Source organism: Ochotona princeps, chromosome 24 (assembly GCF_030435755.1).
Source record: "Ochotona princeps isolate mOchPri1 chromosome 24, mOchPri1.hap1, whole genome shotgun sequence".
Taxonomy (NCBI): Eukaryota; Metazoa; Chordata; class Mammalia; order Lagomorpha; family Ochotonidae; genus Ochotona; species Ochotona princeps.
The window spans coordinates 9,911,221-9,936,181 of record NC_080855.1 but is presented as its reverse complement, the minus strand read 5'-3'; the positions used below and the strand labels follow the sequence as shown (position 1 = coordinate 9,936,181).

The following is a 24,961-nucleotide window of genomic DNA, read 5'->3' as shown; positions in this document are numbered from 1 at the left end:
TAGAGATACATAATTGGAAAATAGAGGAGCATTCTAACAGCCTTCTTAGATAATTGTGGATATATTTTTCTGGTACTGCCCCATCACTAAAAAAGGGATAGTTTCTTAATGGTCAGTTACAACATGGAAACTAAAAATCCTATTATCAGTGTTTTGTACTCCGTGATGTTAAGCTCCAATGCATTTTTAAGTGACTGTCTTACCCAGGTATGATTTTATAGCATTGTGCCTTGGTCATGTGGAAAATATTGATTTCGTAAGTTATGCAGATGTTCCACAGGCTGACATCAGGAAAATCTTTAAATTTTGGATGGATGGTGATTTCACATTTCACAGTGGTTGATATGAAGTTTCCAAACTTTTTTGTTAAAATTTTAATTTATCATCAACAACAAATACTGTCAGTTGTTTTCCTTGATGTAATTTTTCCAGGACAGTCCGCCAGTGCTCAAGTCTAAATGGCCATGGTCTACCTCCATGAATAAAACGGCTGGTTCAACTTGCAGTCCAAACAGTTACACAGCTGACTCTCCTGAAAACCATTATTATACTTTAGCGTGCTGGGAATGTGTTCCCCTTTCTTTTACAGACTTTTGTAATACAGGACACATACCCAGGGTTGAGACTTAATACTGTTATTAATTCTATAGCTTCCTCAAGCTCATTCTTTCTTTAGAAACATGGTTGATTCACCCTATTTTTCTTGCGCAAACAGCCGGTGTTGCAGGTATACCTGGAGCTTGGGTCCTCTGCCCAGGTGCTGTGGTGTGGGCGTCTTTACCTGGTGGTCAGGGAATTCCGGATAGGGAGACTGTCCTCAGGTTGGGGGATCAGAGATCTGAAAAGCCTCCAAGAGAGCCTCTGAATAGGCATGGGGAAAGTCGCTAGGGCGGCAGTGCAGCTGCCAGTGCCATCCATCGACAGCAGATTCTTGGGCACAGGGGTTGAGAGGATGCCCGTGCTTGTGGGGGTTGGGATGAGGGTCAGGGGCAGAGTCACAGCAACCTGTCCCCTTGCAAGGCACAGTGTGGAGCTTGCCTATCTTTCCCCTCAGTACCCTTTGCTCATGGATGCAATGGAGAGCTTGGTCAGTTTAGTGACCCTCTTGGATACCAGTAGCTATGTCCTTGGAGCACTCAGCAGCCAGGCTGACATGACCATTATGAAGTTCCCGATGGCGACAGATGGCTGTGAAGAGACCACCTGAAATGGCCCGTTGTCCACGATGGCATCGACACCCAGGGCCTGCTGCACATCTCAAGGAGATAGAGGCCACCATGAGGCCAATCTGAAGTCCCAAAAATATGCTTTCCCTTTCTCCCCACTATGAAAGTCACGCAAGTGAAACTACACCGAAGATGTTCTCAGGAGGCACTGCCTGATTTTTCCTTTGGCGAACGTGCGGTGGCTGGGAGCACGTTGTCCGCTGGTGCACCCTGGCTTACGGCACTGGCAGTGTTACCCACTGTTACTTCTGCATCATCACCACATGTGTCAACATGGAAAAAAGGCAAATAACGTTCTAGTCTTAGTATGAAAGTAGCGCTCAAGCATTATTTATTTATTTAAAAGGCAGAGAGACATGCAGAGCAACCGAGTACATGCCAAGTTGCAGAGTCGCAACTGCAGCCCGTGTGCATGTTCCCAGCAACTGCTTAACCATCGTAGCAGGGAAGACTACCCTCACAGACACCCTGCACGGGCCTGGACATTACTCGCTTTGAGAACTGCTCCCCTGGGCCGTGAAATGGGAAGACTTGTGTGTATCACCCAGTGAACACTAGTGTGTTCACATGAAACAGCTCAGACTAAACTAATGACAGGCATTTCATACTTACTGTAGAAGCAGAAAGTGACTTTAATTGGTACAGTTGCTTCTTCTTTTTTAAATCCAATTCTTGAAAATCCTTTGTGATGCTGCCGAATATCTGTTGCTGGTATACAGAGGTCACAATGAAGACTATCAACTTTGTATATTTTTCTTGAAGGGTTTTACTCTTTAGCAATATGATTTAGTGGTTAGGTACATAGATTTTTTTTTTTAGGACTTGTGTATTTATTTAAAAAACAGAGTTACAGAGAGAGGGAGGGACAGGGAAGTGGGGGAGGAGCACTGGGCCAGGCTGAAACCAGAAGCCTGGAACTGCATCTAGGTCTTCTATGTGGGTGGGTGCCAGGGGCCCAAGTTCTTGGGCCATCATATGCTGCTTTCCCAGGCACGTTAGCAGGAAGCTGGATTGGAAGTGGAACTGGGACTTGAATGGATGTTTTAACCTACCGCAGCATAATGTAGGCCCCGTGGATTCTGATTTCTGATACGTTAGGATTCAGTTCTGTGGTTCTGTAGTTTCTGAGCTGTGGGGCCTTGGGCAAGCTACCTGAAGACTCTGCAGTTCATAGGAATGGCAGAACCTCTGGCATAGTGATGTTGGGAGAATCTAATAAGAAAATCCAAAGAAACACTAGTGATTCAATGGCCCCAAGTAAGAACCAGCTCTTCCATGTGAGTGAGTCATGTACTGCAGTAAAAGATTTTTTTTTCTACACTCTTGTTTGGTACACACCTTGTATAATTTCTTGCTGAAATACAGAATACGCTGGGGACTGTGATTGTGTCAGTTTATCCAGTTAAAAAGGGCAAGTGTCTGAAACACAAAACACTGACATCTTGCCCTGGTTAAACTGTAGCTGGCAAGTTTGGCAGTTTCTGTACAGAAAACCCTGGGGAGCCCAGGCAGCATTGTTCTCGGGCCATTCAGGCTTTAAGGTACTTAAGATGATGTAGCCTTTGATCATTGAGGAATTATGGACATATCTTTCACTTTGTGTCTCTGGAGGTATTGGTAGAGGGTTGAACTAGAGCGGTTACTCAGCTCTACTGTATTGTACTGTAAATTCATTTATTCAGTATTGAGTGAGTTCATAATGATTTGTGAGGTTTGGACTGGGTTCTGGAGATAAGAGTCAAGGCTTTGGCTTTGGCCTGTGGAGTATGCAGCCTAGAGAAGGGGAAGGAGACACAAATCAAACAAACTTCTAAACGAATAGGCAGTAGATGTACCAAATGTGTAGAAACGGGGCTGGGAGCTAGGGGCTCTTCTTACCATCTGTTTTATGGGTGAGGGGAATGAGGCACAGAGAGGTTAAGAAAATACCAGTCATCACACAGCCAGAGAGAGCTCCTAAGTGATGGAACAGGGTTGAAACCCAAAGGATTATGTTGGAAAACACTAGCAGCCTGTCTTACAGACTCATTGTAAGGCTTGAGTGAGTAAATGCTGGGATCAGATTCCTTAGCTGCTGTTACTGACCCTGGGGACTCTCCCCTCAGTGGCACACTGTTCTTGGGCTGTTTCCAGTGCACCAAGTGCTCTAGGTCACCATGTATCTCGGGGTCACAGGAGCTTTGACTTCAGAGATGGATGTGTTATTGGCTTCTTTCCCTGCACATATCACTTCTCAGACCGAGTTGATTTCTTCACAGCCCCCAAAGCTGAGCAGTGGCTTTACTCAGGAATCAGTATAAACTCTTGGGTCTTACTTGTCACAGACTGATACCGTTGATGCAGAACTTGTCCCATCTTGGGCCCTCAGGAGCCCCTTTACATTGGCCCCAGTGCTGTTCCCCAGCCCCAACAGTCTCTGATAACTTTTATACCCATTTAGTAACACTTTCAAGGAATGGAAAAATTATGGGTATTAAAATCTCATTAATTCTGTTTGTTTGGGGTGTTTCTTCAGAGAGATTGAGCTAAAGTTTACCCTCTTCTGTCTTGAAAAGAAAATTAATAGCATATGTGTGTTTATAAGAAGACACAATGTCATAGAAGGAATGCCGTGCACATCCTCACTCCTTGGAAGCTCTAATTTGCATTCTTAGAATTGACAGTTACGGAGCAGTGCAGTGTCTCTTTCTGCGGTATCTTCCCACTAATACCTGCTAAGGAACAGGTACCCATGAGTGTAGGTAAATAGTGGTTAAAAAAAAAAAGCCAACAGAAAGAAGAAATTCTAAATGCCAGTGTTGATTATCAGTTTATAGACTGAGTGGTACAGCCAACCCCCATCGTCAGGATGGCTGTGGAAGATTCTAGAAGACTCAAGTCCAGAGATTTCCCCTCTGAGGGACACTGCTCCCAGCAGCAGCTTTTTGCAGCAGCCATCCAGCCACTCCTCTTTTCCATCTGGCGTGATGTGTATTGGAATGATTTTATGGTCTTTCTCTACCTCATTGCAGTTGGTCTGGAGAGCGTGAATCTTCAGGTTTTGTTTGCTGGCTGTTTTCCCAGCACCAAGAATCTAGCCTGGCACCTTACATAACACAATCGGCCCTCTGGGGTCTGTGAGTTCTGTGTCTATGGCTGCCCCTGTGGCTTCTGAAAATGCTCAGAAAAAAAAATTACATCTGTCTGAACACTCTTGCTTGCTGTTATTCTCTAAATACAGTGCAGTAGCTATTTACATAGCATTTACATTATCATTCGATTTCACACATAATCTAGACATTATAAGACGTGGGAGGATGTGCATATGTCATATAGAGATACTTTGGGCTGCTGTGGGTTTTGGTGTTCTTGGGGACCCTGGACCCAGTCATCCTGGGATAGCAAGGAATGACTGTATTTGGAATGAATGAATGCGTGAATACTATAACTACTCACACATGTGGGTGCATTGTCATGGGCAAGCCCACACTCCAGATACCTGCCACAGGACAGACTGGCACGGAGAGCAAAGGGGTGTTGGACCAGGGACTGTAGATAGGATCCCAGAAGGACACAGAGAGTCAGTGGTGGAGAGAGCCTATGGGAGTAAAACAGGGTCCCCGTGGACACCAGAAACGGAACAGCTTCAGGGTGGGGACCTTCCAGGTGCTGCAGTGAGCGTGGGGAGAGAGGGCAGGAACTCTGTGTATTGGACACCTGAGTGCTTATTTAGGGCGTCGAAAATGGGAATGCATGGCTGTAGTTGAGGCATTCATTTTTAAGCTTTTTGAAATATATTTCAAGAAGTATATTTAATAACACTATAGCTCCAGATAATTCTGACTTGATGATCATTTATGCACATGAAAAACCAGCATGGCTCTTTTTTGGGGGGTGCAAAGCTCCGGGGTATTCGGTGCATAATCTTCAAGATTTTTTTTATAATGCTACTTAATTCTGTGGTTTTTTTTTTTTTTTGCTTCCAAATAAAAATGTACTACTGGAAGCAGCTTTTGCATCATTTATTTTTATGTTTGAGTTGTTTGGGAAATATTAACTTCATTTAAAAATAATGTGGAGAGAGGAAGAAAATCCACAGGCATGTGATTTAGTTTCTTATCTGTGGATATTAAAATACAGTAGAGCACTAAGGCTTGCCTTTTTAACTCAAAGGTTTTTGGTTTTTTTTTTTTTTTTTGGTATTGATTCAGTTTTCTTCTTTAAAGTTTTTTGTTACTGTTTAAAATGTGGATTACATTGCTTTTTGTAACTTCATAAATGAATTCTTTTCCCCATGAGAAAATGATACTTCCATGGTGATTAATGTTATTTTTTGTTTTATGAATGAGCTTTTAAAATTGAGGGGGGGAAGGAGTGGGGAAGAGAGTTTCTGAAAAGAAAATGCTCTTATAGAATTATCTCATTTGTAAAAATGAATTTGTCTTAGTGGATTAACTTTCCACATAAAGGTTTCCATTAAGTTAAGCACTTTTGGGGCAGGATTCTCTGATTCTTAGTTTTCTTACATCCAGGGAACACAAAGCATGGAAGAAATGCTTTAAGCTCCCCACGGTTTTCTCAGAATAGCTGTGATTAGGAGAATTGCTTGGAAACGTTGCTTGTTCTTAATGCAAACAAGTGGTTTTTCCTTTGTCCATTTTGTTTTAACTCTGAACCCTCACTCAGACAAATTTAGCATAGGGAAACTCAGATTTACAGAGCCACTAAATTGCAGGGTTTTTGTGAGATTCTTCAGGGAGAATTTTCAACTTCCTTTAAATGTAAATAAATAAAATTGAATCCAGTGGTATAGCTTATTTAAATAAGTTATAAATATAAAATATTTTTAAAATATTTTAAATAGATTTATTTTATTTTGATTGGAAAGACAGAGTTATAGAGATAGGAGAGACACATACAGAGAGAGAGCTTTCATCTGCTGTTTCATTCTCCAGATGTTTGCAGTAATTGGAGCTGGGCTGTTCTGAAGTCAGGAGCTGGCAGCTTCTTCTGGGATTCCAGCATTGGTATAGGGCCCCAAGGACTTGGGCCATTCATTCTCTGCTGCTCTCTCAAGTCATAAGGAGGGAGCTCGATCAGAAGTGAAGCTGCTGGGACTGCAGTTGGCGCCCCATGTGGGATGCTGGCACTGCAGGAGGCTTAGCCTGGTACTCCAGGGAGCCGGCACCACATGGATTTTCCTGATAATGTTTGTTGGATATAGCAGGGTGCAATTATAAGAATCCTATTTGATTTTGAAAGCTTGAGGAATACTTTTCAGATAGCTTGGATGAGATGTGAAGTGAGAACAGGCAAGTTGTGTGCAGCGGATGAAGTCACTGCTTGGGACATCTGCATCCTGTGTTGGAGTACTAGCACCTCTGCCTCCACCCAGCTTCCTGCTAATGCGTTTGGGAAGCAGTGCAAGGTAGCTGAAGTACTTGATTTACTGCTACTCACATAGGAGACCTGGGTGGAATTTCTGGCTCCGGGTTTTGGTCTGTCCCACCCAGCCCTGGCTTTTGCCAGATGGAAGGTCTCTGTCCCTTTCTATGTCACTCTGCCCTTCAAATAAATGAATAAACCTTAAGCATGTCCCTTTTTAAAATGTGCTTCAATTGCCATGCAAGCATTATTTTGGAAAGAGATTGGAAGGTTATTTGCTCATAAAGTGAATTTCATTGTATTGGCAAGTTTTTCACTGGTAGAACTGAGCAAACACTGAACTAATAATGTTCTTACAGATTATTCTGTTAATGGAGGACCTGCTTGCTCCTGGTGATGCATCCCTGGGTCCGCTAAGCTTATATTTGGTGTGCCAGGGGCATGGCAGTCCTTCATGGTCCCAAAATGCTTTCACCTGGAAAGGAACGCATCAAACTTAGACTCCGTGATTAGAAATGAGAGGTTGCCAATGTCCAAAGGGAACTCTTGGATATCATACAGGATTTACAAAAGGCTCTTCATGCTTTTCCTTTGCTCCCGTAGATGTGAATTGCCTCTATCAAGATCGCTGACTTGGGGAGTTTTATTCTCTATCACAGGCTTGGATTTCTGTCCATGCATTTGCTTTATTTTAAATGTCTTCTGCATTGTATCTGTGGGTTTCTCCACATTTCACCCTTTCTTTACAAGCAGTTTGAATGTGGTGCTTTTTTCACCCAGTGTGCTTCTTGACTAATAGCACAGGCATTCATGGAAAGTAATGCAACATTTGCTGTGATTTGCATGGCTTGTGAAATGAACTAAAAAAAGGTGTTGTCACTGGTACCTATGTCATATGACCTGGGAGAAAGTTTCCTTTTTGTTTTTTTTTTTCCAGTTCTTTTTGTTTTCTTGTTCTTGCTGGGGACAGGGTTGGTGGGGAGGGAAAGAGGGGGCCACTTCTTGCTGACAAGCTGCATCAGCATCTGGGGATGAAGGACAGTCGTTTGATGATGTCTTAGAGATCCCAATGTGGGGTGACAGTGTTCCAAGGGTGTTGCTTAAGTGGTTTTGGTAGTTCTGAGATGTTATCAGCTTTGTCGCATCAGGGTTGCAAAAATCTTTCCATGGTCTGTTGGCTAGCCAAGTGCATCTCAGTGTGCAGCCACAGACCCAGACACTTGCTGCAAAGCTTGGCCAGGAGAGTTATCCAATCTGTTCTGCTCTCCATCCTTTGATGAGGTACTTGATATCTTCTGTGGGCCTATGAACGGGCTGTGTGCATTGGGCCTGCTATTCACTGCACAGGCATCAGAAACTGAGGAGGCCCAGTCCTGAAACATGCACTCCAAGGTTGGACTGTGCAAATTGTAATTTGGCTGGGATTTGAGTCCATCCATCTAGTTGGGGCGTCCACCTCACCTGTGGTGACCTCAGACTTGACTCTTGTGTGTACCAGTTAGTGCAGGGTCAGATTCAGTTTATTAGCTGTACCCGCCAACTCACATACCAGTGGATACAGCTGCCTGGTAAAGTTCTGCCCAAGCCCCATCTCTCACACGAACTGATGGGTGTTGTGGCCTATCCCAGCCCAGCCTGCCACAGGCCAGGTCATCACACATAGCACAGAGTGCTGAGGCCTCATCAAGGCAACCCCCCAAAACTCCCACCAGCCACATCGCCACTGTTGGTTTTTGCATGTGCTGACATATGCCGTGGTTTAGCCTGATCTGTTCTGCATCCCATCTGGCTCTCATGCACACCCATGGATGTTACAGCTTAGCTTAGTCCACCCCATCCCCAGATGCAACCCATGTGTGTGCCAACCGGTGCTACCACATTTATCATCATGGCCTGGTTCTGGCCCTGGATCTCATGCTTATCTGTAGGAGCTGCAGCCTAGCAGAGGAGTACCCACCAAAATGCTCCCAGGCCAGATCTCATATGTGCCAATGGATGTTGCAGCCCTGCTGGGCATGATCTGCCTTTAGTTCTGGCCTTTGCAAGTGCCAGCAGGTACTACAGCCTTGCCCAGCCCATCCTCCTCCCAGCCCTGGCTCCCATGAGTATCAGGTGAGTTCTGCGGTGCAGGCTGGCTCGGCCCATCACCACTTCCAGTTCTCTGCACAAACTGGCAGGTGTTACAGTCCCGCTGAGGCAAACCTGCAGGTCCCCTGCAGAATCTGCCCTCCAGATTCTGTTTTGTCACCTTTTAGTGGCTGCTGTGACCCAACCTGACTTGGCCTACCCTCTGTTCTAACACTTGCAGTTGGATACTGTGGCCTAGCCCAGCCAGGCATGCCTGCCAGTCCCAGCTTTTGCAAGCACCTGCAGGCGGTGGGTGATGCTACTTGGTCCAGTCCAGGTCTCCCATGTGGGTGAGTGCCTTGGCCTGACCCGGACATACCCTCCAGTTCCCCCCCCTGTAAACCACTCTATCTCATCTCCCTTGCCTATCTGTAAGTGCAGTGGTCCTGTCTCTGGACACCTCCAGAAGTCATTCCTTCCCTGTCAAACATACCATCAGCTACTCCCATGCTAACATGTTCCCAGACTCCCTTCCCTGGGTGATCTGCAGCACCCTGTAGCCTGGTGGTTGGTATGGGTGGTCCCAGCCTGGCATTCCCCACTTTCCCCATATATCTTCCCCCTCATATATCTTTAAAAAAGTAGTATAAGCAACTAAGCTGTTACACTGGTATAGTTAACACAGAGTTGCCATTAACCAGACCCAGAATGCCACCAGCTATTAGCTGTTTTTTTCCCCAATAGTGTAACACTTGTCTAGGTCTCAGGCAACCTAGACATTTGCCTACAGCTTAGGGGGAGGGAATTTCACCTTAATAAAAACTCGAGTTGTGAAGCTGTAGCTTATTTGAGAGGAACTGTTATTTGGAGCCTGCTGGAGTCATGTTTTCTGAGAACCAAAGTGACTAGTCGTGTACAAGTAATTGCAGAAGGTTAAAAACTCTCGAGACTGCCATGCCAACAAGAAATTTCAAAGGAGTCTTCTTGCTGCTAACGCACCCTTCAGAGTGATTTTTCTCAGAGTTTAATAGACTCTGTGTTCTTTCTGGCTCTTGAAAGATATTGTGATCATGAGCACTTGGAGAGCTGATGGCTCTAAGATGTCAGCCTTGTCCCTGTGCCATTTGGAGTTCATGTGGAAATGTTTGCTTTCACAGCACTAGTCATGATGTTACTTTATTTAGTAGCTATTAAATTTCCCATTCCATAGACTCTCCTGGAGGTGGGCCAGCTGGTACTAAGGTTTCTGTTTCTTTCATTACCCTTGCTTATGGTGTGTGGAACTTTCCTGAACAAGGAATGTTAACTAAGTTCCTAGAGTGGGTGGTAATTTTAAGCCATTCTTTAAACACACACACACACACACACACACACATAGAATTCACATTCCATGTTGTTGACTCAAAGTATACAATTGAATGGATTTTAATGTATTAACAGAGCAGGGCAGTCATTGTCATAGTTTTATTTGTTCATTTATTTAAGAGGCAGTGAGAGAGAGGGAAGGGTGGGGGAGAGAGAAGAACAAAGGGAGTGCAAACTAGTGCTGCTTCTGCTGGTTCACACCGTGAGTGCTTTCAGTGGCCTGGAGGTTAAGGTCAGCAGCACGGATCTCTGTCCAGCTCTCCCGTTACTTGAGCCATCACCACGGCCTCGCAGGGTCTGCCTTAGCAAGCAGTTGGAATCAGAAGTCAGAGCTGGGGATTGAGCCCAGGTGCTCTAATGGGGGCCAAACCCCTCAGCCCTTCCAGACCCCAGTCAGTTTCAGAACATTATTATCGTCACCCTAAAAAGAAATTCTGTCCTTACCAGCATTCGCTGCTGGTTTTCCCACCCACCTTTGCCTGTTGTCGATGTGTCATGTAAATGAAACCCCCAAGTGTTCTTCAGTGCCTGGTTTTTGCACTGAGCCCACGGTTCATCCATGTTGTAGTGTTTGTCAGTACTGCATTCCTTTGCTTGGCGGGGTGATAGATGGTAGGGCTAGAATATATATTTCCTTTCATCAGTTTATGGGAGAAGTACCCCTTTTTGAAATCAACAGTCAGTTGAAATGATGAAGTACATCTTTTATTATTTAGTAATGCACCCTGTTTAAAATCTAGCCATTTCATTTTCACTAGTGTTTAGAAATTTTCCTGAAAGCCATGATTAAATGAGCTGAATTACAATGTGATGTAAATATTTCATATGATTGATTTAGAATTTTTTCTTCCTTTTTTAAACAGTAAGCCTTGTTTCCAAGTTGATTAAATATTAAGTTCTCTGGTCCTTTCCCTTTTTCTCAGCTAGTTTCTTTAGGGGTGGTGTATGGTTGAATATGAAACCAGTCTCATTTGATATGTTGTTAGATACAAGTATCAATAATAGGAAGTCTTTCTGCATGGTTGAGTCTCTGAAGAGCTGAGAATTTTCCCCTTTAGTCAGTCATTTTCCTGTTTCATCCAGCTTCAGCATTCGGTTTCACATGTCTAAATTGCATAAGATACTTTATCCTTCGTGAAAATGAAATATGCCAAATAAAATGTAATTTTCTTGATGACTCAGTTATTTTTGCTATTTGTTATTTGGTTTTTACTAATACAGCGATTTCCCTATAAAAACAGGGCTTTTTACTTCCCTTTAAATATGCCAGACTGTTCTGTTTTTCTATTTCTTATGTTTTTAAAAATAATTTTTTTCTGCTTGCCCTTTTGTTGTCCACATATGTAGCTGTTATTACACCTTTCTGTAATAAAGTTGCTTCTGGTTTCCACCAAGAACCAAAACACATAGTAAAACATACTAACTCTGTAGGTATGGTTTGATTAAAAGGACAAAGAATTTGGTTTTTGTCCAGTTTCTTTGGTTGCCAGCTATATTTTGAGTTAAGTGTGGTTGCTGGGTGCCTGAGTTTATGATGAATCAGATGTCATTACAGTTATTTTTAGTGTATTTTTAAAGAGGAGGAAGAGAAAGAAAAATTTGAATCAAAGCTGTGTCTTAGTAAATAATGCTTTCTGCAGGACCAAAAGTAGATTTTTTTGTGTGTGTGTGTAGAGGTAGAAAATGGAATTATAGATTAGATTATATAATTGCTAATGAATTAGAATAATAATTCTATACCTGGTTGTATTACAAAGCTAAAATATGAATTAAATTAGGGAAATCTTGCTTTAAAAAAATTAATTTTATTTATCTGAAAGGCAGAGTTACAGAGTTACAGAGAGAGAAGGATTCCACTCACAGTGGCCAGAGCTGGGTCAGGTTGAAGCCAGGAGCTGGGAGCTTCTTCAGGTCTGGTAAGTAGGTGGCAGTGGCAGGGTGCCCTCGGCTGCTTTCCAGGCTTATTAGCAGGAAGCTAGATTGGAAGTGGAGTAGCCAGGACTTGAACTAGTGTCCTTATGGAATATTGGTGCCCATATGGAATGTTGACCCTAGGAAGTTTTTTTTTTTTTCAAAGATTTTATTTATTTTATTACAAAGTCAGATATACAGAGAGGAAGATCTTCCATCTGATGATTCACTCCCCAAGTGAGCCGCAACGGGCTGGTGCTCCAATCCGAAGCTGGGAACCAGGAACCTCTTCCGGGTCTCCCACGCGGGTACAGGGTCCCAAAGCCTTGGGCCGTCCTTGACTGCTTTCCCAGGCCCCAAGCAGGGAGCTGGATAGGAAGTGGAGCTGCTGGAATTAGAACCAGCGCCCATATGGGATCCCGGGGCGTTCAAGGCGAGGACTTTAGCTGCTAGGCCATGCCGCCGGGCCCAGTTTTTTTTTTATTATTATTATTTATTATTATCATTTAATGATACAGTTCCATAGGCCCTGGGATTTCCCTTATCCCCTTCCTAATTCCCTCCTCCCTCATGGAGTTCCCCTATATCATTACTATAGTATAGTTTATCATACACAGTAATGTGTCCATCATTGTAAGCATGGACAAAAGCAGAGTCCATAATCCTATTGTCATATAGTAAACAGTTTCATTGGGAGCCTATCTTTGTTCTGGAAGTAGAGAAGCATACTGTATTGTATCCTCACATCTGGATATTTTAGTCTCTACTTCACAGTTACTGTACATCCCCTTGAATGAAAAGCCGCAATATAAAATCAACAATAGGAAGAAAAATAGAAGTTTATAATGCCATGAAGTTAAATAACATGTTACAAATGTGACAGTCTCTATTACACAGCTACTGTACATCCCCTTAAATGAAAATCCACAAAACTCTTTTTCACATCCGGGGAGTGGCCGCGTTCGGCTGGATGGGAACTTGAGCTCAGTGCTTCGGACGGGATGCGGGCGTGCAAGAGGTACCGAATCCTAAGCGGTAAAGGGGAATCCTGCAGGGGATCACCCAGCTTCTGAATTGGTGGGAGGGAGCGCTGGGAACAATGCACTGTGCTCAGTGGAAGCCCCAGTTTTTGTGCTTGGATGTGTTGAAATAAATATATTTACACACACACACACACACACACAAAAACCATAAAACAAAACCAACAACAGGAAGAAAAAATAGAAACTTTCAACGCCATGAAGTTAAATAACGTGCTACTGAATGACTAATGTGTTGCTGCCACTTTGAAGATGAGGAGCTGGGGCTTATGGCATGTTGGAATAACTGGTTTGAAGTCTGATTACTCTGCTTCCTATCTAACGTGCCAATGCAGTTCTGGGAGGCGACAGGTGATGTTCTAAGGGGAACAGTCCCTGCCACCCATATGAGAGACCCAGATGGATTTCTCCTCATATCTTTGGCCTGGCATGGCCCTGCCTGTTGTGGACATTTGAGGACTGAATCAGGTGAAAGCTCTCTCTCGCTCTCTTACTATCTCAGTCTTAGTATCCCACTCTGCCTTTCCAATACATAAAAATAAATAAGTAAACAAACTTTGAAACAAAGTAGAATGAGGAACTGTGAGGAATCAGATATGCAGGAAAGCATTCTAAAGTTTAGAGTAAAACTGGTACAGCTATGAACTGTGATTTTGACTGAAACACTCTGCTCACCATAAATTTGAATAGTGCTTTGACTAGGGTGAGCTTATAATACAGAGAGAACAATTTAGCAACTTAAAAAAAATCATGAGTTTTGTTTGTCCCTCTCTGGCTGGCACTGGATTTTACTACTTTGGAATTGTGTATTAGATAAACAGTTGGTATCTAGGGCAAACTTTTTTTTTTTTAAGATACTATTTAAATATTGACCAAAAAAAAAATTCCCAAACAACTCTAGAAACTCTGAATGAGTCCAAACTGTCTAAATACAGTGTGGTAAAATTAGTCTTTCCTGCTGGCTTCTGTGGGGTCAAGGAGTCCCTGAGCTGCTTGCGCCTACAGGGACGCCCTGGGCTTGCTGGCTGTCCTCAGAGCACAGGGACGTGGGATACTTGCCACAGCCAGCAGCGTTCCCACAATGCTTCCTTAATATAGAACGTTTTTAAAAGAAACATTGGCTGCCGAGAGAGCTCTACTCCCAAACATGGTCATCAGTTCATAGTTCATTTTTATTTTGTTTTCATGTAGTTAAAACAAGAAGTCATGTGTAAACTTGTTCGTGTTCCCCAGTGTCAGTATTGTTTAGGATAGAAGAGGAGAAAATGGAGTTTCTAATTGGAAGAAAAATAATCTGTTCCTCCTTGAGGGAAGAGGCAGGGGCTGTCATCTGGGCAGACGGGTGCAGGTGGAGGTGGACAAGGCCTGTAGCCTGGGTTTGCTGAGAAGTCAGGGCGGGCGGGGACATCCCTGGGAGGAAGCTATGTGCCTTTGGGCTACCCTTGGCCAACTCAAACAGTGCTGTCTGTCTGTGTGTACTGGATCACTTAGAAAGGGACCCTCATGGGCTGCTGGTTTCTGTTCTCACTGGTGGATGGCAGCCATGGTTATGAGACAGCCGTGAGGCCTTAGAACCCCAGCAAATGAGTTTGTTTGTTGATGTGGATGTATGTGGGGGGGGGCGTGTACAAATGCCTGGGTTAGGGGATGATGGTGTCTTCAGGAGGCAAAGGCACACAAGGATCCAATCAGGGGAAATGCTGTTCTGGAAAACCACCTTGGGGTCAGGCTTCGTTGTGCTTTCTGTTGTAAAATCTCCTTTGCACTTATGCATGGGTTGAGCGGAGGTCCTGAGCTCCTCTGGAGACTGAGTTCATAAGGAACAGGAAGAAACCTCCCTCCTTGTCTCCAAACCTTCCTAGTAACTCAATCATTTGGGTGGAGACATGCAGTGATGTGGCTTCTATAGGAAGTGGTTTGACGGCTCCTGCAAAGGTTAAAGGGGCTATCAAGTGATCCAGCAGTTGGTCTCCAAAGTGGGTACCATAAAATGGGCAATCCTGGATACTCACAAATGGAGACCTATCCATAAGTGTGTATAGCGGCCCTACCCCATAACAGGCAGACAGTCCTGATGTCTGCTCCACTGAGGACCTGGCAGACAGTACTGCAGGGTACCATTCAGTACTGATAAACAGTGTGAAGGAATACTGTCTGGGCATAAAGAGTCAAGTACTGGTACATGCCACAGCAGGAGCTAACTTTGAAGACATTATGTTACATGAAAGAAGTCAAGCATAAAAGGCCGTTTACTGTATGATTCCACTTCTACATGTCCAGAATAGGTAAGTTTATAGAGACACAAAGTAGATGAGTGCTTTCTAGGATTTGGGGGAATTGAGGGGTAATGGGAGTTGAATGCTGATGGGAACATGTTTTCTTTTGGCAGGTATCAAATGTTCTGAAATTGGTTAGAATGATGATTGCCTAATTCTGTGAATATACCTAAATATCTTTGAATGGGATACTTTGAAGCTCATGGCATATGAATTATATCTCAAAAAAGGTTATTTATTTACTCATTTTAAAAAAAAGATTTTTTTTTTATTGGAAAGACGGATATACAGAGAAGAGGAGAGACAGAGAGGAAGATCTTCCATCTGATGGTTCACTTCACAAGTGGCCACAATGGCCAGTGCTGCGCTGATCCGAAGCCAGGAGCCAGGAGCTCTTCCGGGTCTCCCACACAGATGGAGGGTCCCAAGGCTTTGGGCCGTCCACTGCTTTCCCAGGCCACAAGCGGAAGGTGGATGGGAAGTGGAGCTGCTGGGATCAGAACCAGCACCCATGTGGGATCCTGGTGCATGCAAGACGAGGACTTTAACCACTATGCCATCACACCAGACCCTATTTACTCATTTTTGTTGGAAAGTCAGATTTGTAGAGTGGAGAGACAAAGATTTTCCATCTGTGGTTTACTCCCAACTAACTGCAATAACTGGAGCTGAGCCAATCCGAAGCCAGGAACCAGGAGCTTTTTCATGGTTTCCTACACTGGTGCGGAGCCCAAAGCTTTGGGCTGTCCTTCACTGCTCTCCCAGGCCACAAGCAGGGAGCTGGATGGGAAATACAGCAGCAGGGATACAAACCGGAGCCTATATATATCCTGGCGCATGCAAGGAGAAGACTTTAGCTACTAAGCTATCAGGCTGAGCCCTCAATAAAGCTTTTATGAAAAATAAAAATAAAATAAAAAGCCCTTATGAATAATAAAAATAAAGCTTTTATAAAAATAAAAGCCCAACTGATATTTACAATTAATTAGACTATATCGTAGGATACGGCAGCTGTAGATGGGAAGCAGAGGTTTTTGTAGACTAGAATTGGGACGGAGTGTTCTTGCACTTTTGGGAGGGACATTGTTCCTCGGGGGAATTACAGAGCTCTGGGGGGTCAGGTTTACTATTTTGGAGATGCGGCATCGTTCATTTGCATCAATGTTCAGATTCATGCAAGTTGAGATGAGCTGTTTTATGCTAACCGTGAGACTGATCTTTAAATCGGGTGCCAGCATATTAGGTTTCTTTGGGGAATAGGGTGTACTTTTCCAGTGGCTCAAATATTCATATCTACTGCCCAGATATCAATAAAGTATCTGGTGTCTAGTGATATCAAGGTGTCTGTGAAGGCCAATTAATAGTAACAAGATTGCTTAAGGAGTGCAGTCTCCAAGCAGAGGGTCAGCACATCTCCCCAGTGACTGAACCCTCTGGATTGCGTGTGCCCCCTGAACTGTGCAGAGCCAACACCACCAAACTCTTCCCTTAAAGAAGAGAAGACGGGGTCCAGTGTTGTGTTGCAGAGGGTTAAGCTACCATTTGTCATGCCAGCATCCGATGTGAGTGCTGGCTAGAGCCTCAGCTGCTCCACTTCTGACCCAGCTTGATGCCAATGTTCCTGGGCAAACTCCAGTAGATGGCCCAAGCTCCTGGACCTCTGCCACCCACGTGGGAGACTAAGATGGAGTTTCTGGACCCTGACTTTGGTCCAGGGTCATCCAACAGCTCATCATGGGCTGTTGCAGCCATTTGGGGTATGAACTAGTAGATGCAAGATCTCTCTGTGTCTCTCCCCCCTGTCTCTATAACTCTGTCTTTCAAGGAAAGGGTGTTGTAGACTAGGGTGTGTTGTGTGGGAAGCAGGGCAATGGAGACCAAGGCATGTTTGTTCTGATACTCCATTGGTTTATGAACTGGTATCTTCAGTGCTGTGACTTGGAGCACTTTCATCCTACTATGCTAGATTTCAGCTCTCAGACTGCTGTCTGTCATATTTCTGAATGTGGCTGATGACTAGAATCTAGCAGATAAAGACTGTTGAGTGCCCAGTGCGGCAGCCTAATGGCTCAAGCCCTCGCCTTGCGTGCACCAGGATCCCATGTGGTCACTGGTTCATATTCCAGCTCCTCCACTTCCCATCCAGCTCCCTGCTTGTGGCCTGAGAGAGCAGTGAAGGACAGCACAAAGCCTTGGGACCCTGCACCCGCCTGGGGGATCCTGAAGAAGCTCAAGGCTCCTGGCTTTGATCAGCTCAGCTGTGGCCATTGCGGTCACTTGGGGAGCGAACCAGTGGACAGAAGATCTTCTCTCTTTCTTTCTCTTTGTAAATTTAACTTTCCAATAAAAAATCTTTTTTTTTTTAAGACTGATGATATTGCAGAATTATTACTTACTTCCAGTATAATGGTTAGAGGGCTGGTGTGTTTAAAAATTTTATTTTTTCGTAGATGTAGTAATGAAAAATCAGTAGATAAAAATCTGTATTTTATACAGGTGCTAAAAATGAAACCTTTCCTTAGGAAAATTAAGTTCCATTATTCTTTCAAACTCCCCCTCCTAGCTAATGGATGCATGTGTTCAGTTCATGATCCCTTCTGGGTGTGTGTCATTTGCATATGTCATCTATGATAAATGTGCTGTTTCCCTTCATTAAAATCTCAGGCAGGAGTGGGCATTCAATCCAGCAGCTAAGACACCCTCGTCCCACCTCCATTTGCCTGGGTTCAGTTCCTGGCTCTCATTCCCAACTCCCGCGTCCCACCAGTTCAGATTCTGGAGGGAGCGGTAACAGCTCAAATCATCCGCTTCCTGCATTTCCAGCTCCCAGCTTTGGCCCAGCGCTAGCCTGGCCTTTGGACATTTGGGTAGTGAATCAGCAGATGGGAAGTCTGTCTCCTTGGCAATCTGTGTGGACTGCTGACCTTGGGGTCTTCATCTGGCTTTGTATATGTCTTGTTACCAGCTTTCTGATCTCAGAGGTAGGGTTCTCACTTTGGCCTCTAGCACACAGGGTCCAGCATCAGGTTTCAGCGGACACTGCCTGCAAAGCACTAGAGAAGCAATCCCTCCTCTTATTATTGTTTTTGAAGATTTATTTTTACTTGAAAGGTTTATTTTACAGAGAGAGAAGAGAGAGAGAGAGAGAGAGAGAGAGAGAGAGAGAGAGAGAGAGAGAGAGAGTCTTTCATCTGCTGGTTCATTTTTCAAATGGTCTCAATGGGCAGAGCTGAGTGAATCCAAAGCCAGGAGCCAGGAGCGTCTTCTGTTTCTGCCATGTAGGTGCAGGGACCCAAGCACTTGGGCCATCCTTGGATGTTTTTTGAAGTAGGGAGTTGGATCACAAGTAGAGCAGCCACAACACAAACTGGTACCTGTATGGTATCCTAGTGTGACAGGTAGAGGATCAGCCTACCACCGCACCAGCCCCTTTCTGTTGTGTCACTGTCTTCCTGCTTCCCCTCTCCCTCTGGATCCTCCAGAATGGAAGACTGACCTCCCTCCCTGCTTCCTGACCTCTCCTCTAGCCCTGCCCAGCCATCTTCCTCCCCGACTTGACCCTGGACTCACTGCACATGCTGTGATGTTGAACACGTGGGTGTGAATGAGGAAAAGGAAAGCGTTTAGACTTGATGTGGTGGGAGGTTAAGTTCTCTGGCAGCTGTTTGAGCAGGGCTATGAATATCAAGATGAGTGTGGTTTTCATGTGCAGAAAAGATTTATTCCTTTTGCAGTCACCTGCTGAGTGTCTTAGATTTCACCTGTGTGTGTGTGTGTGTTTAATAAAACCTGATAAAGAACATGTTTGCAAAGCCTTAGTTGTTTGCAGGAATGATAGAGTGCTCCATGCATGGCTGGCTCTTCTGGAGCTAGGAGCCACTCCCTGCTCTAGGGATGGTAGGAGGAGGTGTTGGTGGGCTGGTTTCATGGTCTGGTATGAGCGGTGTACAATCTTTAGCATCAAGTGAAGAGGTTTCTTAAGTGCTCAGTAATTATGTGTTCTAATTAGTGTTCCCTAACAGAAGACGAACATGAGGTGAGAGAAGGTGTTTTGTCCTGACCCCTCACTCTTGGGCCATGCCATGCACATACATTAGTTACACATCTCTCTTGCTTCTCCATAAAGCACAGACCTATAAATACTTCGAGTTTAAAAATAAAGTTTTCCCTACCGTGAGTCAAGGTTCAGTTCTTGTCTATCTAATTTTAGTTCCTTGTTTTTATGAACTTAGAAATGTTTTGCTTAAACCAGAAAACAGAAAAAAGCACAAAGAAACCAAGGGAACTTCTTGCTGCATTTCCCTGTCTGGTAGGTGTGTCCACATGAGATTTTGTGTTTTGCCACTAACAATCAAGATGGTAAATTGAGACATGAGGTGAAAGGAGGAGACCCAGGGTCTGAAAAAGCACTCCAGGTGGTCGGCTTGTTGCCTACAGAATGCTTTTAGAGTGTAAAATTGCCATGGATACTGCCAAAAAGTTTATGTTAGAGGCCTAAGGAACACAGAAGTAGTTCTGACATTATATTTTTATTACCTCTATTAAATTAATTTTATACATAAGAAGCCAAGACACGTAATTCTACGAAACTTGTGGCAATCAGTGACCTCTGTCTACAAAATTTAGTAACCTCTTCTTTGTATTCTTAGGTCAGAGAGCAATTTTTTCTTGATGAAAAGCGACATCAGTTGATTTGTGTCTTAGCTTTTCATTGTTATTTTGCTTAGATTTTTCAATGCATCTGCATAGTGTACATACTTTTATTTGTAAGGAGAATGTAATGTTCATTTTCATTAATGGGCTGTGGTTTGTTTTCTTTTTGACGTTTTGGATTGTTTCAAATTTTTGTGCTCTTATAATATTGTAGTTTTAAAGAAGATATGCTATTTGAAGCTCCAGGGATAGGCAGATGATAAAGAATGAACGTTATATTATTAGTGTTACTATTTTTAAAATTTTATTTAATTTTTTTGTTTTTTTATTTCAAAGGCAAGGTTACGGAGAAAGAGAGAGAGAAAGAGAGAGAGAGAGAGAGAGATATCCTCTGTCTTCTGTTTCACTTTCCAAATGGCTGCAGTGGCCAGAGCTGAGCCGCTGTGAAGCCAGCAGCCAGAAACCTCCTCTGGGTCTTGAATGTGAGTGCAGGGGCCCAAGGATCTGGGCCATACTCTACTGCTTTTTCAGGCCATTAGCAGGGAGCTGGAACTGAAGAGGAGCACTGGGACTTACTTTTTATCATAGAGTGAAATAGGTATATGGTCTAGCATTTAGAAGAAGAAAGCAAAAAGAATTTTAAAGCAGCTTGTTATGCCGATAGTCATGATGTGTGTTGTAAGGCTTTTAGATTTTTCAGTGCAGATATATCATCAATAATTACCTTTGGACAAAGTGATACTACATTAAAAACAGCTTCTAACCTTTTCAATTGAAAAGACCATGAGTATTTTCCTACTATTAATATTTATATACATCTGTCCTATCACTTTACATGACTGCACTATTTTATTATAGGGACGTACTATAACACATCTAGGAAATAGCTTTTGTTGGGAATTTAGATTGTTTCCAGTATTGTGTTACTGTTTATTACAATAGTAAAGCAAGCATTTTCTAGACATTCCTCAACTCAGGATGTATGTTACAGTTCGGTGGTGTGTCACAGATTAATTAGAAGTACTTTCTTGTATTTCACAATAGAACAAAAAGTAGTGATGCGTCTTAATCACTGGCCTCTTAGATTTGATGAAGTGAAGTATTGTAAGTTGTGATGAGGTCATGGACATCCTTTTCAGTAGCTGTCTGTCCACATTAATGACTAGTGAGGCCAAGCCCTTTTTCCATGTGTTTCATCCTCTCAAATTTCTTTTTCTTCTTTTTAAAGTTTGACCTACTGATTTGTTTCAAAGACTGGGTGATAGAGGAGTTAACAGAGAGAGAGAGAGAGAGGGAGAGAGAATCAGCCATCCATCTGGTAGTTCACTTTCCAAATGCCGTCAGGAGTCAGGGCTGGGCCAGGTCAAAGCTTAGATCCAGAAACTCCATCTGGGGTCGCCCATGTGGGTGGCAGGAACCCAAGTGATCAGGCCATTACTTGCTACCTTCGAGGCATGTGAGCTGGATCAGAAGCAGAGGCATCATCGGATCCCAGGCACTCATACAGTTCTAAGGGCTAGTGATCCTAATCTGGTGCACCATGTCACCTGCCCCCTGAATTTCCTTTTTTATGAGTCATCTGTGATTTGGGGTGTTTGTATTTTCCTAATTGATTTGTAAAAGCTGTTTAGTTACATATCCTGCATCTTTGTCTTCTGTATAATTTATTTCTTTCATTATTTATTTTTGTTACAAAGTCAGATATACAGAGAGGAGGAGAGACAGAGAGGAGGATCTTCCATCCGATGATTCACTCCCCAAGTGAGCCGCAACGGCCGGTGCTGCGCCAGTCCGAAGCCGGGAATCTGAAACCTCTTCTGGGTCTCCCACATGGGTACAGGGTCCCAAGGCTTTGGGCCGTCCTCGACTGCTTTCCCAGGCCACAAGCAGGGAGCTGGATGGGAAGTGGAGCTGCTGGGATTAGAACCAGCGCCCATATGGGATCCTGTTACATTCAAGGCAAGGACTTTAGCCGCTAGGCCACGGCACTGGGCCCTGCCTTCTGTATAATTTATAAAATCTCCCCTCAGTTTATTACTTATCTTTCAATAATAATTTTGATGCACAAATTTAGGGTATTTATATTAAGTTTATCATTGTTTTATGATTTTTGCCTTTGATAACATGGTGAGAAAAGCCTATACTTTGACATTATGAATGATGCTAACCAATGTTTTCTTCCATTGCTTTGTATTTAATTAATTTATTTTTTATTTTTATTTTTAAAAAAGATTTATTTTTTATTTGACAGTCAAATACATAGAGAGGAAGAGAGACAGAGAGGAAGATCTTCAAAATGTCTATGGTTGTTTGTGAGGACATAATAAGTCTAACTTTTATTTGGAATAACAAATATATAAAAACAAAGAAAAACTGCCTGCAAGAAAAGACATTTAAGTTAGAATTCTATATATTCATAAATTGTACGTATCAACAATTGGTATAAATAACTGCATGGTCATGTGGACCACCTCACACCCCATTTTAAAATTAATACTAGATGGATTAAAGATATAAGTATAAAAAATAAAATACAGGCTCCGCCACAGTAGACTAGTGGCTAAAGCCCTCGTGTTGCATGTACCAGGATCCCATGAGGGTGCCAGTTCATGTCCTGGCTACTCCACTCAAGTTTTCTCAGAATGTGGATTAGTGTACTTGACAATTTTGAGTGTTTTCACCCAGCCAGCTGGCATATCTCTCCATTCATACAAGTCTCTCTTACACTGCTCAGTAGAGGTTTATAGTATTTTTCTTGAGCTTTCACAGATTTCTTAAATTTGCTGTTTTATTGTTTTTTATTGCTACTATGAATAGGATCTTTCCCCCTGATTTATCTTTAGCTATTTCTGGTGTTTTTGAGACTTGCCAGTTTTTATCCTTTGTTTGCAATAAAATTCAACCATAAGCCTGATGAGTTTTGGTCAATGTCTGCAGTTGTGTAGCTCCCAACATGCTTGAGATGAAGCATACTTCTTTTGCCTGCCCCCCAAGTGCCCTGACACCCTGTTATGGCCAGCTCCTCTCATAGCACAGCTCTTGGCAACCCCTTTTTTTTCTGCTTTTTTTCACTATAGTTGTGTCTTTACCGTAATGTCATAGAAGTTGAGTCACATGGCTTGTAATTTTGGGCAGCTATTCTCATTTACTTAGAGTCAGTCGTGCTTTGAGATCCTTCCATGTTGTTGTATTTATCACTAGTCTATTCCATCTCTGCACTCAGTAATATCCTGGTGAATGGGCATGTCACAATTTAAAACAGCCAGAGATAGGCTGGTGGATGCTTGAGTTGTTTATGAACAAAGCTGCTGTGAACATTCACAAGTCTCCTTACACACATGTAAGTTTAGTTCTTTGGGTGGAATTCGTTGAAATGGGTTGTGTGATGAGTGTGTTACACTTTGCAAGAAGTCAGACATCTGAAATGGTGGCTTACTTGAACTGAGTTTGATTTTTAAAGATGGGATAGGTGGGGAGTCAGCATTGTGGTATTAAACCATATGGTGGGTTAAACCATAGCTTGGGATGCCTGCATCCCATGTCAATGGCAGAGTCTGGTTTGAGTTCAGCTACTCTGTGCTTCCAATCCAGCTTACTGCTAATGTGCCTGGGCAGACAGTGGAAAATGGCCGTAGTGCTGGGGTTCCTGCAATCCACATGGAATTCCTGACTCCTGGTTTTGACTGACATGGCCCTACCTGTTGTGGGCATTTGAGGAGTAAGTCAGTGGAAAAATAGAAATTTCTGTCTTTTTTCCCTCTCCCTTTTTTCCTATGACTCTTGAGTTTTGGATTTCCCATGTGTGTGCAGCGGCCCGAGAACTGGAATCATTTTCTACTGCTTTCCCAGGCCATAAAGCAGGGAGCTGTATTTGAGTGACCATGATATAAACTAGCACCTATATGGAGTGCTGATGCCCCAGGCAGAGGCTTCGCCTACGATGTCATGGTGTTGGCCCAATGACTAGACATTTTTAAAAAAGATTTGTTAAGTTATTGCTCAGAAGTCAGAGTTAGAGAGAGATAGAGAGAGACAAAGAACTTCCATCTACTGGTTTTCTCCTTAGGTAGTTGCAACAGCTGAAAATGGGCTGATCCAAACCTAGGAGCTTCTTCTTGGTTTCCCATATGGTTGCTGGGTCCAAGGCTTTGGGCCGTCCTTTGCTTCCTTCCCAGGCCAAGAGCAGGGAACTGGATTGGAAGTGGACCAGCCAAGACACAAATTGGTATCCATATGGGATGTTGGTGCCACTGGGGAAGGCACACCAGTAGCACTACGACACTGCACCAGTCTCAATATATAAATCTTAAAAAAATAAAAAAAGTCAGCAAAACAGGTTTCCCATCTGTCTAAATTCAAAAGTTCCAGGTTTCTACCTCTAATGTTATCAGCTTTTGGTATTTTCTATTTTTCTTAAAAAGATTATTTATTTATTTATTATTTGAAAGGTGGAGTTACAGAGGGGGGGAGGATAAAGGAGAGAGAGAGGGAGCTCGTTTGTCTGCCGGTTCACTTCCCAGATGACCACAGCAGCCAGAGCTGGACCAGATGAAATGAATTAACACATGATCAGAGATTACACACATGTATCAGACACTCAGAATTCACATGTCACCACAGATTACACACACATGTCAGACATCCAGAACTAACATGTTGCCACAGATTGTACATATGTGTCAAACACCTAGAACTAGCATGATCACAGATTACCCACATGTGTCTGACACCCAGAACTAACACATGATCAGAGATTACACACGTACCAGACACTCAGAACTCACACATATTTATAGATTACACACTTGTGACAGACACCCAGAACTCACAATACATATAGCAAATACCCAGAACTCACACATGTATATGGATTACACACATGTGACAGACATCCAGAGCTCACATGTAATCATGGATTGCGTATGTGTGTCAAACACATAGAACTCATATGTGATTATGGACCACATACATGTATCAGAGCTAATTTCTTGGAAACATCTGATTTTCCCTTATCATTTTTACTATATTTGAATATTTCTCTGGTATTTAAAATTAATTT

At 43.2% G+C, this 24,961-nt stretch overlaps 1 protein-coding gene and 1 non-coding gene across 4 annotated transcripts in view; one reads left to right on the top strand and one right to left on the bottom strand.

Moving 5' to 3' along the window:
* ADCY9 (adenylate cyclase 9) overlaps positions 1-24,961 on the top strand; it is a 165,865-nt gene that overhangs the window by 68,829 nt on the left and 72,075 nt on the right. The gene's annotated exons all lie outside the window — the stretch shown is intronic.
* Positions 1,244-1,362, bottom strand: LOC118757827 (small nucleolar RNA SNORA64/SNORA10 family). Its single transcript, XR_004995388.2, has one exon. It is a non-coding gene; the product is annotated as a small nucleolar RNA SNORA64/SNORA10 family (small nucleolar RNA).